Genomic DNA, 18150 nt, shown 5'->3' on the forward strand with positions numbered 1-18150 from the left:
GGTCATGTGGATTTAATCTGTAACTTGTACAGCTGGTGAGAAGGTTTTCTATTCTCTCCCTTATCCACACTGCCCCTGGATTTCAACTGTGGTTTTAAGTCCACCTCTGCATTTGGATTCTCCACAGGAGTTTTCTCCTTAGGCTGCCCTGGAGGAGTTGGGTCTGACCCAGTGAGGACCTACAAAATGGACTATTGGGAAGAAATGGGTAAATTCTTGGAAAGGTACAGTTTTCAAAGATAAAATCAAGAAGAATTAATAATATAAATAGACCAATCACAAGTAATGAAATTAAATTTTAGTTAAATATCTTTCAACAAACAAAAGTCCTGAATCAGATGGCTTCACAGATGAATTCTCTCAGACATTTAGAGAAAAATTAACACATATCCTTCTCAAACTCTTCCAAAAACTTGTAGAGAGAAGAACACAAGGCCAGACAAAGATATCACACACAAAAAAAATTACAAGTCAGTGTTAGAGACACAGTCACAAAAATCCTTAACAAAATACTAGCAAACTGAATCTGACAATGCACACACAAAAAAAATCATACAGTACAATCAAGAGAGATTTATGCTAGGGAGGCAAGGATTGTTGACTATATGGAGTTCAAGAGCTTTAGAATCCAACACTTAGATTTCAACTCCAGCTCTGCCACCTGTTAGCTATGTGCCATTTTCTGGAAATAATAATGGTATTTGCATGATAGGATTGCAGTTTATTCTTTGAGGCCTCAATACCAACTGTCTTTAAACAACAGCCCAGAATAACTGTACCCTGTCACACAGCCTTGTGAAAGTACTACGGAGAAAAATAGAGCATTAAGGAGGAAGGAGACCACCAGAAAGAGTTTGCAGTTTGATACAGGGTGGTTAGGGGTCTTACTGAGAAGTTAACATCTGAACAAAGGCCTGAAGTAGGTCAGGAAATGAGACATGTGGATACCTGGAGGGAAAGAATTCTAGAGAGGAAGGAGCATGCACAGAGTATTGGAGGAATAGCAGGAAGCCCAATATCCTAGAGTACATTAAGGAAGGAGAGGAGTAAGGAAGATGAGGTCAAATGACATAGGACCTTCCAGATAAAGGGAGCTAATGGGGTAGTTCCGAGCTCAAGAGTAATGTGATGCAACTTAGGTTTTGAAAAGATTCATCTGGGTGATATTGTGAAAATAGATATTAAAGGATTAAGTACAAAAGTGAGAGACTCTGAGGCAACTGTGATAATCTAAGTGAGAAACCATGACCCAACTGGACCAAGGAGGTGGTGAGAGGCATTTTGTTATAAACATATATTTTTTCATATAGATACACAAAAATAAGTATTCAAATATATATAGAATGCTGAAATATATTTTCTAATAGAGAGTGAAAAAGAAATGAAAATGAAAAAGAAGAATGAAGTCAAGGATAAACCAAGGTTTTATCACCAGAAAAAAAAAAAATGGAAAGATTGAGATGACATTTGGAAGGATGAGAAACTCTATAGGAAGAATGTTTGGGGAATTTGAGTTTAAACATGTCAAGATGGAGATACCTATTATACATGCACATGGAGATGTCAAGTAAACAGTTGCATATTCACACTATGGAGTCCAGGGACGGATTGCATCTCTAGTCCTTTTTGCCACAGAAGGTCACAGGATTACTGCATGGCCAGAGCACCAAAAAGAAATGAGTGTAGACAGTGAAGCGAGGTCATGGCTATGAACGTTGGCAATTCAAAAATTTAGAGGTTGGAATGATACTGATAAAGGAAACTTCAGAGCAACCATCCAGTAGGTAGAAAATAATGGTGACTGCAAAGTGAAAATAGTGTTTCAAGAAGTATAGGTCCACTGTGGCTGAGAACTTATGAGAAATAGGGACTGAAAACTGACCACTGGATTTAACAATATAAAGTCAGCATTGTGACCAGACACAAAAGCAGACTCAATGGAGAGGTAGGGCCAATGCATAGAAAAAGGGAGAACGAAATTGAGAGAAAGAAATTTCTTCAAATAAGGCATACAAATTATTAGTTCAACATGAACAGTTTAAGAAAAGCAATTCAGGACCACAAGCAGTTTCCACTTCATCAGCACTAGGATGGCTAAAATAAATAAATAAATAACGAGAGATTGAGATGAAGTGAAGAAATTCTCTTATATTGCTGGTGGAAATGTAAAAGTGTTGCAGCTGCAGGTGGAAGATGGGAATAAGAGAAGAAGAGCAAGTAGAGGAAGATTTAGGAAGGGTAACACAACAGATGATAGTAACTGTTTGGGTGTCTAGAATGATAGAGAGAAAGAATTAAAATGAGTGAAATTAAAACACACACCATTTCTTGACCTTGTTAGGATACTTCATCAAAGGGACATTCCTCTCAGAGAGTGATGCACCCTAATGGTGTGTGTTTTAAGACTGCAATGCCCAGTATGCTGACCTCTAGTCACATGTGAATGTTTCGATTTAAGTGAAGAAAAAGCATACAAAGTAAAAAAAAAAAAAAGAAAAAATAAATAAAATGAGTGAAATTATTATACCCTCCCTGATATTATGCCTACATCACTTACAACTAGGGAGAGTATTTAACATCAATAGACTTTAATTTTACATTTGTATATTGGGGATTTCAGCATCACATAATTCTTGAATATTCATGAATAATAATGGAAAGGGAAGCTGACTTGAGAATAGGGATACTGAAATCCACAACACACATTGTATGAGAGGAAGGAACTCCCACAAGACCAAGAAGAAGCAGCATCTCTGCTTCAGGTGTCTCCTCTGAGCCAGAGGGCAGGACCTCTCATTGCACGTCTCCCACCCGCATCTACCATCTCATTGTTCCCCTGAGGAGCAATTCCACTTTCAGCCACCAACTGTTTCATCCATCATCAGGGTGAACTCATTCCACTTTGAGGCACCTGAATCAGAAGCAGGATCCTTGGAAGGGGAGCAAATGGAAGATTATCTCTGAATACTCCAAGATTCCAAGGTCTTCAGTGACCATGTGGCAAAGGATAAGATATGAATGCTGGAATTATCTAACATTAGATTTAAGAATTTGCTCTGATACCAACTATATATTGTCCTGCAAAATAGGAACAGTAATATCTAAAGAGTTCTTATAAGAAGAAATAATATTTATTAAATTCACAGGACAAAACCTGGTTCAATACAGGCTTGGAATGTTGAGTTCTTTTTCTTTTTCTTTTTTGTCTAATGCTTTGAGAAGTGAGGTGGTTGGGAGGGGGTCAATGGGTCATCACACCTTACACTGCTTTTGGACTGATGGCACTGATACAAGCCATGACCGATCACCTGGGATGCCAGTGAGAGAGGTCATCTTCTCTCTTAGCCTTCTGTTCAGCCTGAGCTAAACAGGCTAAAACAGCCTTATTATAGAAACTCTATTTCTTCATTATCCATGTACTACCCAGCAGGATACTAGCATTGGTTCCTAATGCTCAAGCTTTTAAGTCATAATCTTGCTCTCTACGGTCAGAAATGAAGCAGCTAAGCTTGCTGAGATGAAAGTGGAATCAAGAGACCCAGACATCTAGATCAGCAGACAAGGGACCACAAATCATAGAACTACAGTGAATCTATCTCTGACTCAAGAGCTGGAACTCAAGACAGGAAGCAAAGGCTTTGATGAGGTGAGGACCCTCAGGAAGAGGAGAAGCTCTGACACAATTCAGTGCAGGCTGCCTCAGGTCATCAGGAGGCTGGAAGTGGAAAGGGAAGCCAGGCAGTGTGGTTGAAGGTCATCACGTTAATTTTGTTTCCTTGTGGACTTATTTTCAAAAAAACTTCTGTAGACTGTGCTCTGGGTCTCAGTCTGCTGAGTCCTTGTGGGAGCTAGGTGGAGGGTTGCTTACACCCTTCACAGAGAGGGCTGCTTATCTCTTGGCACTGACCTCCTAAAGACACAGCACACTTCTGAGGGAGGTACAGGTGAGGTTAGCAGAGAAGAGTGATGACTAACCCAAGGCAAACTATGGTAGGGACTTGGTTTTGTCAATGCGTCTGAAAAGGTTAGATGTGGAAGAGACCATTTCCAAATTTTAAGGAACATATAGAACAGGTGACCTGGAAGGGGCTTTGGGTTGGATGGTAGCATTCAAACAACTGGGATGAGAGGAAGGGACAGGGCAGGCATCACCATTTCAGGCAGAAGGATGTGAGTGAGCAAAGAGGAGGCTGACTAGGATATGAAGCCAGCAGGTTGTGGGAGCTGAGCATCAGAAGAGGCAGGAGAGGGCTGGTTTGGGTCTTCCTTAAACTTCACTGCTTACAGCAGCTTCATCAGTGTGTGTGGGGGGGGGGGAGCACCCTGCACTTCCATTCTAATGACCCCCACCCCAGACAAGAAAGGCCTGAGGCTGCTTTCCTAAGAATACAAATCCAGCCTGGGTCCTTCTCTGAGACACAGAAGGTTTGGAAGGGCTAGAAACAGTACAAATTCCTCTTCCCACTCCACAGGAGGTATATTTGAGGTCCATGAACTGAAGCTGAGGTTAGTACTAGTGATCAGGAACAAGGGTTGTGGCACAGGGTATAATGTACACTGGCTACTCCCGCAATGTACATACAGACACACAAACACAATGCCCAACACTCAACTTTTACCCTACACAGGGTGCAAAGCAAAACTCAGGACAGTCCTTTATGGACTCCCACCAACCCATGTGGCTTCCATAGACTTCCAAATCAGCACCCAGCACCAATGTCCTAACCTCTTTCTCCATGGTCTGGTAAATATCTTCCACACAGTCCCCATGCCTGAGCTGATGTCTTCAGAAAGATATACACCACCACACAGGAGAGGCTGTGGGGATTATTATATGTAGGAAGGTCCTCTTTGGAAAGCTTCAGGAGAAGAGGGGCTAGGCACTGAGTTGATGATGGAAGAAGAGGATTCATCCGGGACGGTGAGGATCCTGAGTGGCAGGGCAGCTTGGGGATGTGTTAGAGGATGTCAGAAGGACACGTATACCCAGAGAGTTGGCAGCAGGAAAGTCAGAGTAACAGACCAGGGGCAGCTGGAGCCAGACCAGAGCTGGGGGAGGCAGGTGCCTGCTGGAATCAGGCTGTGAGTGGAGGTGTCCTAGGAGTGCCGAGTCTCCTGCTTCCTCCAATTAAATTATCTATGTGGGCTCACTTTCTGGCTTGTGGACCTGACTGCACACTCTAAGCTATTTTTCTTCTAACTATGTTCACCAATTACCTATGAATGGAAGACAGAGGGTTTCTAAAGAGCTGAGAGAGGCCCTAGAGTGATCCACATGGAACCAATGCTGCTGATATGAACTGCATGTGAATTCCCCCAAAGTGACCAGCTCTACATTGGCCCCAAGTTTGAAATGTTTTTCATAAATACCACTGACCACGTGCTGAGAGACAGCAGGGCCAGGAACAGCAGATGACTGGATTGACAGACCCAGGAGAAAGACCCATAAGAGCCCAGGCTGGGCACAGCTCCCAGTTCTCACTTTGTATGTGGCCTCTCCAGATGCCTGCTGGCTCAGCTCTGCATACTGGTCTCCACCATCACTGTCCCTCAGATTCTCCTGAAATTCTATACCTGAGTCATACACAGAGTGAAGCTTGATCTTGGCCTTGAAAACATATACTTTCCCCCGTGGCAATGAACCCCAAGGCCAAGCCTATACCCACCTTCCCCTTCCCCAGAGATAATTGTTTTGAGCAGCAAAATAAAGGAGGAAGGCAGCCAAAGGTTCAGTGGGGGAAGGATGGGATGTGGGGCCAGAAGGAAAAGTGAAACCTGCCTCTTCCAGTCTCTATCTTCCTCTTCTTCCCTCGTGTCTTCCAAAGGAACAGTCCAACTCCAGGGATCAACAGCATAACCACAACAGCCTTTATGATGCATGGCAGGGGGTCAGCACTGACCTGTCCATGTGAATCTGTTTTCCTCACACAGAGAGAATGAAGAAAGTTAAGGAAAGATACAGCTTGTAATACCTTTTGCCAAGGGGAGATATAGAGAGAGGAGATGGTGAAGTCTGAGCAAAAGAGGAAAGAGTGAGGCAGTATCATTCATTCACCCAGGTCCCGAGCTCCTGCTTGATGCCAGGGATGCTGAGAGGAGCAAGCTGGGGTCATACAGGGGGAAGACTGAAAATACCAAAGTCTTCTAGCCAGAGAGATGGCAGTGCCATAGAAGTTTATACCTTGTACACTGGCCTTCAAGGAGGGCCTCCCAGAGGAGGTGATGCAAAAACTCAGCCTTGAGGGAGGAATAGGAGTTTACCAGACATTCAGACTGGGCACAGCTTTCCAAGAAGGAGTGGAAATGGCTGTTTCCACTTCCATTTGTTTGTTCCATGACAAATCTCCAGCCCTAGGGGTTGCAGTCGCCCTAGACCAGCAAGCAGGAGAGGATAGGGCACGGGCGAGCTGGGCAAGGAGGATCAGAGGGAGGAAGAGGCTCTTTCCAGAGGGTTTTATGGGTCATGCTGAGTGTTGAACTTTATCTGAGACTCCAGAATGGGACCAAGGGAAAGGTATAATGAGATTTTAAGTGATGCTGGCATATCAGCTCCCACCAGCAGCTCATGGGAGACAGTTAGAGGTGCTGGACTGCACACAAGATACCAGGTCATTCATTCAGTGAAATATTAACTGAGCAGTGCTAAAAGTTTTGTTTGGTGTAAATTAAAAGAAGAACAGGACAAGTCCTCTGCCCTCAAGGTGTTCCAGGCTGTGGAGAAGACAAACCCATCAATAGCATTGCTACTCAATGTGGGATGGCCATGGACTGCTCCTTAAAGGGGATGATGCCTGAGGTAGGACAGTTACAGCAGCTGCAACATGAGCTTGAGCCACCCTTAGTTTAACTTGATTCATAATGCTACTATAACCAAGTGCAGGACACTGGTTACAGGCCCGTGACCTGAGGAAAATCCTTCAATAGCAATAACTATGGACATGAGAAACTCTTGACTTGGGCAGTTTGATGGTAGAGGAAACAGCATTTCCAGAGGCTCAGAAGCTTGCAATTGCAGGACACATTCAGGGAAGCCAAGCAAACAATTCAGTGTGAAGTGTGTGAGGTAAGGAACATGGGCAGAGGAGCTTTGCAGCCCTGAATCCTGCAGGGAGTCCCTGGGTCAGACTCCTACAGATGATACAGACCAATCACAAAATCCAATTGCTTTTCAAAAGACTACAGTGGATGACACACTATGGATAATGAATGAGGTAGGAGAAGTGCTGGAAAACTATTGCCCTGGACCAGACCTGACACTGCCCTGCAGCATCTGGGAGGGAAGGAGCTCCCCAGAGGGCAACAGGCAGGCAGGTGCAGGCAGCAGGGAGCATGGGTCAGGAGAAGGGTGAGCCCTCAGAGAAATATATCTCTAGTGAATGCTTTTGATGTTGCAGCTCTAGTTCTCTTTGCCTCTCCCCCACCACCCCTGGTCTGCCTCCAGGGCCAGCTAGGACAGGGAATAGATCATCTTCAGCTGGGGGGACAAGATTTTCATTAAAGAAATCCCTGTTTCTTGAGAGAAATGTAGGAATGGAGTTGGACTGGCAGGCAAGGTCTTGAGAGACAGTTAAGCAGACATGCTACGGCTGTACCTATCAGACTCCTTTATCAGGTGACCCATTAAAAGGTGGGGCTAATAACATGGTAGGGAGAAAAGCCCATGACCCTCACCCCTGAGCTCTGACAGTGCCCCTCCCCTCTAGCAGGTGCACTCACCAGAGGCTCAGACTTCTCCCAGGTCTAAGATGGCAGTTTTTTGATCCACCTGATTGCTGACCACACAGGTCAAGCTGGCACTTGGTTGACTCAGGGGCAGGCTCAGAGTCAGGGTCGAGGAGTGTGAGGATGGATCCAGCGTTATTCTCTGCCCCCTGGGAAGGCCCGTGCTCCCCCAGGTCACCTTCAGGTCCTGTGTCCCCCGAGGCTGTGCACTCCAGGGTGGCATTGCACCAGCCTGGTGTGACAGATGCTGATTTGACCATAATCTGGGGAAGGGGTGCAGGATCTGGGAGAGAAGAGACAAAAGAATGGGGCTCACATGATTGGAGAACATTTCAGTCTGCACATTCTCATCTATTATCTCACTGAAACCCTGGCATTCTCCCCTTAATGATAGTGAACACATTTTACAGATAAAACACAATTTGCAGAACTAGAACAAATAATTTCACAATTTGTATGGAAATACAAAAAGCCTCGAATAGCCAAAGCAATCTTGAGAAAGAAGAATGAACTGGAGGAATCAACCTTCCTGACTTCAGGTTATACTACAAAGCCACAGTTCAAGACAATATGGTACTGGTCCCTAAACAGAAATATAGACCAATGGAACAAGATAGAAGGCTCAGAAATAAACCTAGGCACCTATGGGTACCTTATTTTTTAACAAAGGAGGCAAGAATATACAATGGGGCAAAGACAGCCTCTTCAGTAATGGTGCTGGGAAAACTGGTCAACCACCTGTAAAAGAATGAAACTAGAACACTTTCTAACACCATACACAAAAATAAACTCAAAATGGATTAAAGATCTAAACATAAGACCAGAAACTATAAAACTCCTAGAGGAAAACATAGGCAAAACACTCTCCAACATAAATCACAGCAAGATCCTCTATGACCCACCTCCCAGAGTAATGGAAATAAAAGTAAAAATAAACAAATGGTACCTAATTAAGTTTAAAAGCTTTTGCACAACGAAGGAAACTATAAGCACGATGAAAAGACAACCCTCAGAATGGGAGAAAATAATAGCAAATGAAGCAACTGACAAAGAATTAATCTCAAAAATATACAAGCAGCTCCTGCAGCTCAATGCCAGAACAATAAATGACCCAATCAAAAAATGGGCCAAAGAACTAAACATTGGGCTGCAACAGCAAAAGCATTCACTAAAGAACTAAACTTCTTTCTCCAAAGACATACAGATGGCTAACAAACACATGAAAAGATGCTCAACATCACTCATTATCAGAGAAATGCAAATTAAAACCACAATGGGGTTCCATCTCACACCAGTCAGAATGGTTGCTATCAAAAAGTCTACAAACAATAAATGTTGGAGAGGGTGCAGAGACAAGTGTAAAACTTTTCTTACACAGTGTAAAAACCCTCTTACACTGTTGGTGGGAATGCAAACTAGTACAGCCACAATGGAGAATAATGTGGAGATGCCTTAAAAAACTGGAAATAGAACTGCCATACCACCCAGGAATCTCACTGCTGGGGAAAACAGAATTGAAAGAGACACGTGTACCCCAATGTTCATCGCAGCACTGTTTACAATAGCCAGGACATAGAAGCAACCTAGATGTCCATGAGCAGATGAATGGATAAGAAAGCTGTGGCACATATACACAATGGAATATTACTCAGCCATTTAAAAGAGTGCATTTGGATCAGTTCTAATGAGGTGAATGAAACTGGAGCCTACTATACAGAGTGAAGTAAGTCAGAAAGAAAAACACCAATGCAGTATACTAATGCATATATATGGAATTTAGAAAGATGGTAATGATGACCTGGAGAAGGCAATGGCACCCCACTCCAGTACTCTTTTGCCTGGAAAATCCCATGGATGGAGGAGCCTGGTAGCTTCAATCCATGGGGTCGCTAAGAATCGGACACGACTGAGCAACTTCACTTTCACTTTATACTTTCGTGCACTGGAGAAAGAAATGGCAACCCATTCCAGTGTTCTTGCCTGGAGAATCCCAGGGACATGGGAGTCTGGTGGACTGCCGTCTATGGGGTCGCACAGAGTCGGACATGACTGAAGCAATCTAGCAAAAGCAGCAGCAATGATGACCCTATATGCGAGACACCAGAAGAGACACAAATGTAAAGAACAGCCTTTTGGACTCTGTGGGAGAAGGCAAGGGTGGGATAATTTGAGAGAATAGCATTAAGACATATATTATCATATGTGAAACAGATTGCCAGTCCAGGTTCGATGCATGAGACAGGGTGCTCAGGGTTGGTGCACTGGAATGACCCTGAGGGATGGGATGGGGAGGGAGGTGGGAGGGGGGTTCAGGATGGGGAACACATGTACACCCATGGCTGATTCATGCCAATGTATGGCAAAAACCACTACAATATTGTAAAGTAATTAACCTCCAATTAAAATAAATTAATTAATTTTTTTAAACCCATAATTTGCCAAATACTTAACACACAGCAAGTGACAATAAAGAGGGGAGCCACTGAGGTAAGTTGTATGTGATTTTACTAAATTGTGTGTATGTTTAGAAAGTCTTGAACATCTCCAACCAGAAAATAAAGCCTGATCCCACTTTCCCAAAACCCATTATTTCTAAGAAAACTGGGTTTCTCCTAGAAGCGGTAGAAGTCTGGTACAGAAGGCCTAGTCCTGGATCAGGATCTTGCCCTTCTCTCTTGCACAGATGATGCTTGAGATTGTATAGCCTCTAGAGAAGACAGACACCTGGTCAGCACTGGGACCCCAGAGAAATGTTCTGTGCTCACAGGGATGGACAACTTTGTGGAAGATGCAGCAGTAGCAACTACTATGATGAGTCTGAGTCTGGTTAGAACATGCCACTGAACTTGAGATGTGATATACTGATCAATTGGTCATAGAAATCACATGGGAACCTAAGGCAGCAACAGTCAGTCTCTCACAACAGATATTTTCCTAGGCCGTTGGACTTTAGGGGAAAAAAGTGTTGACTAAGTGAGGGTATCTGGAAATGTTACAGAGTAATTTTTCTCCTACATCTACTGAAGGCTTCTAGTGCTGGATTGGTGGAATCTTTGCATGTAAGGCTGGTCTTGCGCTGGCTCTGAGTAAAAGGAGAAGGAGGTACAGACTACCCATGAATTTCTGAATTGTGATAGATGAATAATGGACCCCAAATAAGTCCACATCCAATCCTCAGAACCCGTGGCTATGTTAGGTTACGTGGCAAGGTGAAATTAAGGTAACAGATGGAATTAAGGCTGCTATGTAGCTTGCTTTAAAATGAGGAGATTATTCTGATTACCTGGATGGGACCAACAGTAATCACAAGGGTCCTTAAACATGGAAGGAAGAAGAAGATGAGGTCAAAGGGATAAGATATGAGAAGAATTGCTCCCAATATTGCAGGCTTTTAAGATGGAGGAAGGTGATCCTGAGCCAAATAATATAAACAACCACTAGAAGGTGGAAAATACAAATAAATGAATCTCCTTCTGGAACCTCTAGGAAACAACACAGCCCTGCCAATACCTTGACTTTGGCCTGGTAAGACCCGTGTGTGACTTCTGACCTGTAGCTCAGAAAGATAATAAATTTGCTTTGTGTTAAGTCTCCAAATTAAAGCAGCAACAGACAACTAATACACACATTAAGTAAACCTGGACCTAAAAAGAACAATAATTGTTATGGCAATATCATTTCCCCAAATTTCCATTCTCCTCTCCCAAACTACTAAAGTGGTTTTATCCCTGGTATAAATCTCAGCTCCTCTCACCATTTGCAGTAAACCACTTACTTCCTAATTCAAAGGCAAAAAAGAGTCTGAAGGTTGGTACCTGGAAGGGATCCTGAAGAATGGGGCCTGTGTGACATTCCTAGAACAAAAGAACAAGGGAAGCCATAGGGTGGAGTGAGGAGTGTCACTCACCATAGACAGTGAGGAAGAAAACCTGTTTAAATTCTATTCCTCCAGTGAAGCTGGCTTGAGCCCGGTACTGCCCACTGTCCTCTGGGGTCAGGTTATCAATCCTCAGGGACAGGATGTTAGGCACATGGACCCTGTGCTGGTAACTTGTCCTGGAGGCTGACTCAGGTTGGGGTGTCTGCCCCACGGTGGACTCACAGCAGGACGCTGTAGTTTGACTCAGGACCAAAGCCCCACGAGACCTCCTCTGGGTCAGCTTCTTGATTTTTGGTCACCTAAAATAACACAGAACCTCCTTGGATCCCCTGCATGGGAACAAATCCAGCATCCTCAACTCTAGGACCATGTGCTCCATAATTCTTGATTCCAGTGCTGCAGATGCCTAGGACATTGGAAACAGGAAACGTATTTTTTTTCAGTAACAATAAAGGATAAAATTATATAGCCTATATTTTAAATGAAATTCATCCAATATACTTCCTTGATTCTTAGGAGGCAAACTAGTAACATGATTTTGAAGCAATTCTACTATTAAATCCTAGTTCTAGTGAACTGTTACCTCAAGTAGGTAAGTTTAACTAATCTGCAGTTTCCTCACCTACATTATAAATTGAATGAGATCATGGATCAAAAGCACCTAGCACACTTTCTATCCATACCAAATGCATAACTGTAGGAGGAGCTTCTTAATTGTCCCCTTATGCTCACATCCTTATGTAGTGCCCTCCCCTGGAATGGGGCTGAATCTAGAGAGTGGCTTAGGACTAGACTAGAGTAGATGTGATGGATGTCACTCAGTGATCCTAGGTTATACAAGACTGTGACTTCCCTCTTGCTCACACTCTCTCTTCTTCACGTTCACTCTTGTTTGCTCTGAGGAACTCAGCTGCCTGTTGTCAGCTGCCCCAAGGAGTGTCCCACATGACAAGAAACTGAGGTTGCCTCTGGCCAACATCCAGGGAGGAAATGGCACCCTCAGTCCAATAGCCACAGGCACTGCCTCCCATCAGCAATCCATGAGAACTCTTGGGATCCTATCTTGCCCATTTGACCCTAAGCTGATGCAGCCAAGACTCTGATTCAGTCTTGAAGACCCTGAGCCAGAGGACTCAGGTGATCCAACTCTAAGCCCTGAACCACAGAAACTGTGAGATTATATCTGATGGTGTTTAAGGCAGCAAGTTTTGGGATAACATGTTACACAGAAATAGATACCTAATACAAACATGAAGACTGCTCTCCTTCCCAGCATCTTCAGGGCAATGTAGTAGTCAGAACAAGCTAGACTGTGCTAGGTAACAAACAGTTACAGAACCTTAGTATCTCAGAACAAGCAGAGTTTATATCTCCTACCACTGGTCCCCTCAGAGAGTGAGGGAAGGATCCTAACTCAAATGTTGGAGGATTTACTACCTTGTAGCTGCACCCATGGAGCTCACAGCATCCACATAGGCTCCCAGCCTCACTGCAGGGATGGAAGACAGGAGAATCACACAGGGGTTTCACTGCATCTGTCCAAAAGTAGTGTGCTCTCTGCTCATATTTTTTGGCCAGCACTCATCACAAGGCTAACTGCCAAGGACTAGAATATGAAGGGAAGACTGCCGGGGTCCAGCCCCAGCTGATCCAGGGTATTCAAAGGAGAGACGGCTTCGACGACCTATTTATTTATTTATTTATCAAAGATATAAAGAGTAATAGAATAAGGATAGCTCAGTAGGAAAATTCAGCGGAGAAAAGAAGCTGAGTAGCTTGGTTTACGCAGAAAATCAATATAACCTGTGACACCAGGTTAGCTCTGACCACGGAGGCTGCAGGCGCCCTCTCGAATAGCGGAAGGTGCCCAACCTTAGACACCTTCTCGAGTGGGTCTTAGAAGCCCAGGCAAATAAATGGTCGCAGAGGATATCCGCACTCCAGATGGAGACTCAGCTGGAAGTTAAGGAGAAAAATGACATGGGGAGACCAAGCTTTGGTGAGCAAGGCCCCTAGCTTTATTTTCAACAGGGGCTTATATACCCTAAGTTACACATAGAGGATAATAGGGGATGCAAAGTCAGCAGTCTTTGATCCTTATCAAAAACCAGGGTTTCTTTCCTGCAAATTTATCGTATACAAATGGTTTAGGTGATTTACATCATCTTCTGGCCAGAAGGCCTATTAAAATTTTATGACTCTTGACAAAGACTTATTTTCTCTAAGAGTAATTATTTTAAGGTTTGGCGCCATCTTCTGAAGATAAAATTGCATTCCTATAGGGCGGATGTGTAATAGGTTCACAATAAAGGAAAGAATTTATTACCTTAAGGGTCTAAAGTTACTAACACCAAGGCCAATACTTATTTTTTCTACATACCAACTATTAATTAATACATATTCAAGGATACAATACAGGGGATGTGAAAACTTGGCAACAAACATTGGCTTATCAATGAAATCTTTTACTAGTTTTATTCTGACAGTTTCTAACTCTCTGAGAGGCTCTAAGCTATTTGAATATCTTAAGCTTCCCGTGCCTCTCGAGGCTGGGAGACTGTAAACAATCCTTTGGGAGACTGTAAACAATCGTATGCATAGCTGTAGAAGTCCGGGTAAACTTGTCAGGTGAGTTAGAGAGCTATCTGAGGGGTTTGGATTTAAACACTCCTAGTTGCCCAGGAACTTTATTAATTGGAGCTGTAAGTTAACTCTTTGATAGAGAGAGCGAGATGGTGGTAGGGGACAGCCCCCAGTAAAGTCAGAGGTGAGAGCACAAAGCAATAAAGTAGGCAGACTCTGGTTTTTTGGGGGTAGATGCTCGAGAATATCCGGGGGGACTCCCGAGGCTTGATCCTGCCTTTGCGTATGCCGAGCCTCCATCCTCATGACCTTTGTCACGAGTGGAATGCCTCTTGCCGGCTCCTGGCAGGAGACCTAGTGATCACTTAATGAGCTCTATTGTCCTCGCTTATTTAACTTATATGCAGAGTACATCATGAGAAACGCTGGGCTGGAGGAAGCACAACCTGGAATCAAGATTGCCAGGAGAAATATCAGTAACCTCAGATATGCAGATGACACCACCCTTATGGCAGAAACTGAAGAAGAACTAAAGAGCCTCTTGATGAAAGTGAAAGAGGAAAGTGAAAAAGTTGGCTTAAAGCTCAACATTCAGAAAACTAAGATCATGGCATCTGGTCCCATCACTTCATGGGAAATAGCTGAGGAAACAGTGGGAACAGTGCTGACTTTATTTTTTGGGGCTCCAAGATCACTGCAGATGGTGATTTCAGCCATGAAATTAAAAGATGCTTACTCCTTGGAAGGAAAGTTATGACCAACCTAGACAGCATATAAAAAAGCAGAGATATTACTTTGCCAACAAAAGTCCGTCTAGTCAAGGCTATGGTTTTTCCAGTGGCCACGAATGGATGTGAGAGTTGGACTATAAAGAAAGCTAAGCACCAAAGAATTGATGCTTTTGAACTGTGGTATTGGAGAAGACTCTTGAGAGTCCCTTGGACTGCAAGCAGATCCAACCAGTCCATTCTAAAGGAGATCAGTACTGGGTGTTCATTTGAAGGACTGATGCTGAAGCTGAAACTCCAATACTTTGGGCACCTGATGTGAAGAGCTGACTCATTGGAAAAGACCCTGAAGCTGGGAAAGATTGAGGGCAGGAGGAGAAGGGGACAACAGAGGATGAGATGGTTGGATGGCATCACCGACTCAATGGACATGGGTTTGGGTGGACTCCAGGAGTTGGTGATGGACAGGAAGGCCTGGTGTGCTGTGGTTCATGGGGTTGCAAAGAGTCGGACATGACTGAGAGACTGAACTGGACTGAACTGTCCTTGTGACCCTGAGTTGTGAACAGTGGGCACATTTGCTGCAGGGCTACCACCTCCTGAGCCCACCCTCCCTCTTCAGACATAGGCCCAAGGGATCTGACACCCTCTGTCCTTTCTGGGGACCAGGTATGACAGAAAACAGAATGAGGGAAAGTGCCCTATTCTGAAAAGATGATCAATCTGCTTCTTCCAGCAAGTCAGGATTCATCTGCCGTGATTGGTCTCAGCCTTCCACGGTCCCAGTTTTCTTTCCAATTCAATAAAAGCTCATCATTTCAGACCTGTCTCCCTCCTGCTGCTGCTGCTGCTAAGTCGCTTCAGTCGTGTTCGACTCTGTGCAACCCCATAGAAGGCAGCCCACCAGGCTCCCCTGTCCCTGGGATTCTCCAGGTAAGAACACTGAAGTGGGTTGCCATTTCCTTCTCCAATGCATGAAAGTGAAAAGTGAAAGTGAAGCTGCTCAGTCGTGTCCAACTCTTAGTGACCCCATGGACTGCAGCCTATTAGGCTCCTCCATCCATGGGGTTTTCCAGGCAAGAGTTCTGGAGTGGGTTACCATTGCCTTTTCCTCCTTTCCCTCCTACTGTACTTATTCTCATTCCTGGTTCTCGCTGGAAGCAAAGAATAGCACATGCTAGTGTTCATATACCCAATGGTTTCAGATATTTCTTTGTATTCATTTAATCACTAATTCATTTAATCAGGCATCCCCTCCAGGTCAGGCTTCAGGGGACATCTGTCCAGACCCCTCTTGTCACAGAAGAGGAAGATTCTCAGGGGGTGAACTTGTGCTGGGCAAAGCCACACCTGGCACCAAGGCTCGTCTCTCCCAGCCCAGCGCTTCTCCCCTGCAGAAGCTCCCACCAGCTCCCTCACCCTCTCCGTATCCTCCTGAGGGGCTCCCATCCCAGCACTGTTGTCTCATCACCAGGATCTGAGCAGCTCCTGGAGGCTCATCCTCCAGTTTCCCTCTCTTGAAATGAGGAAGCAAGAACTTTGAAGGTCTTAGCATGGCAGGAACTTCTTGCCAGCTAAGGGTTAAACAATAGCCCAGCCAGACTCCCCACTTGCTGGGGGAAAAATAAAAATAAAAAACAGGAACCAGGGAGAGACGAAGCTCAGCCCTCAGGCTACAGAGAGGATCCCCTCAGAAGGGAATAATGAGCCCACCTGTGAGGATGATGAAAGAAGACTTTGAAAGGGAAGGAAGGGGGGCAAGAGCTGTGATCTACCGAAGGTCTAATCCTAAAGGAGAAAGAAAGTCAGGGAAAGTGTAGTTAAAAACAATATAGTGTAAAAGTTTATTTAAATAATGTAAAATTTAACATTAACAAATCAACTTAAAACTGTGTCTGTTTCTCCCTGTCTCTTATGTAATCTGCCAACCCAAAAGACGATGGACAAAACCCTAGATAACAGAACAGATTTTCCACTTAAAAAAAACTAGAGTAGAGAAGGTCTACATTTTACTGTTGACATAGAGTTTTCTTGTTAAAAAGGAGGTAATGTTTTGCAAAGCTCATTCTTAATTCAAGACATCTCTTTACAAACGGTCTCTAATTCATTAATTTTCATATAACTCCTACAAGTTCATTTAGTGGCTGGGATACTAAAACAAAAAATTAAGACACAAAAAGCTTTCCAGCTTTCTCCAGATTTCATAATTTAGTTGGCATTTCCTCATTAGTTTATATTTAATTTCCATATATATAATCATATAATCTTCCAGGAAGTCATGTATGTGATTAGGGTTTTGTCCAGTCTTCAGTTCACTTTTCACTTAATTCCCCGTAGTTTCTCTTCTCTTTTGCCCTAGTTCACCCACTTCAAGAGCCCACATTACCAGTCTATTGTTCCTTCCATAGTTTCACTATGTTCTTACAACAGGTAGATATACAGAAACCCTTAAACTTAAGAAGCTGTTGTTCCTTTTACAAAAGCAGAATTTCATTTCATTGTATTTAACATCCTGCATCTTTCCCAAGAAATCAAGACTACTGTTGCTTCCTCCATCTCAGACAGAGTTCTAGTCAACCTCCTCCTCCACAAGGCAGCTGCAGAGACTGTCAGGTTCCCTCTGAGTTGTTCCCCAGCCCATCCAAGGCAAGGAGCCAGCTTCTTAGTCTCTCTCCCTCTCCACAGGAAGCTCTGGGCTCTCCGGACTTCCCATTACTGTTGCAGAGACAGCCTTACCTCCCTCAAATGTTTCCCTTAAAATAGTGAAGGCTGCCTGAGCTCAGGTGTCCTAGACTCACCACAACCAGAAGCTCATTTTGCTCTTCTATTCACCCCAGAACTCTAAACCAAATGCACTGCATTTGCTAAATAATTACAAAGCTGTTATTTCTTTTTGTTCACCAAGGACATTAGACACAGAAGAGGCACCCTGCCCCCCTGCTCCACCCAGAGGCCCTCCCTCCCAGAAGCCTGGGCCACTCACTGAGGAGGAGGCTGATGAATCCCAGGAACCTTGGAGACCCAGCAGAGGTGGGGGTCTTCTGGGCAGGGCCCCATTTCAGTCTGCCTGACACCCTGTGCAATTGCAGAGGAAGCATCTATAAGGAGCAGAAAGAGAGGAGAGAGTGTCACTCAAAGGGCACTTATGCTATTCTCACCCCTAGGGCGGGGCTAGCACGTTAGTTCTGGTTTGCAGTTCACCAGCCCATATTTAGCCACTCAGAGGTTTCCTATTAT

At 44.1% G+C, this 18150-nt stretch overlaps 1 long non-coding RNA gene across 1 annotated transcript in view; it reads right to left on the reverse strand.

The window, feature by feature from the left end:
* LOC132344827 (uncharacterized) overlaps positions 1-18150 on the reverse strand; it is a 50090-nt gene that overhangs the window by 3589 nt on the left and 28351 nt on the right. The window contains exons 3-4 of the long non-coding RNA XR_009493845.1: positions 17897-18011; positions 7717-8005 (exon numbers count right to left, since the gene is read on the reverse strand). This is a non-coding gene — a long non-coding RNA (uncharacterized lncRNA). The remainder of the gene's footprint in view (positions 1-7716; positions 8006-17896; positions 18012-18150) is intronic.

The sequence above is a fragment of the Bos taurus genome, chromosome 3 (genome assembly GCF_002263795.3).
Source record: "Bos taurus isolate L1 Dominette 01449 registration number 42190680 breed Hereford chromosome 3, ARS-UCD2.0, whole genome shotgun sequence".
NCBI lineage: Eukaryota > Metazoa > Chordata > Mammalia > Artiodactyla > Bovidae > Bos > Bos taurus.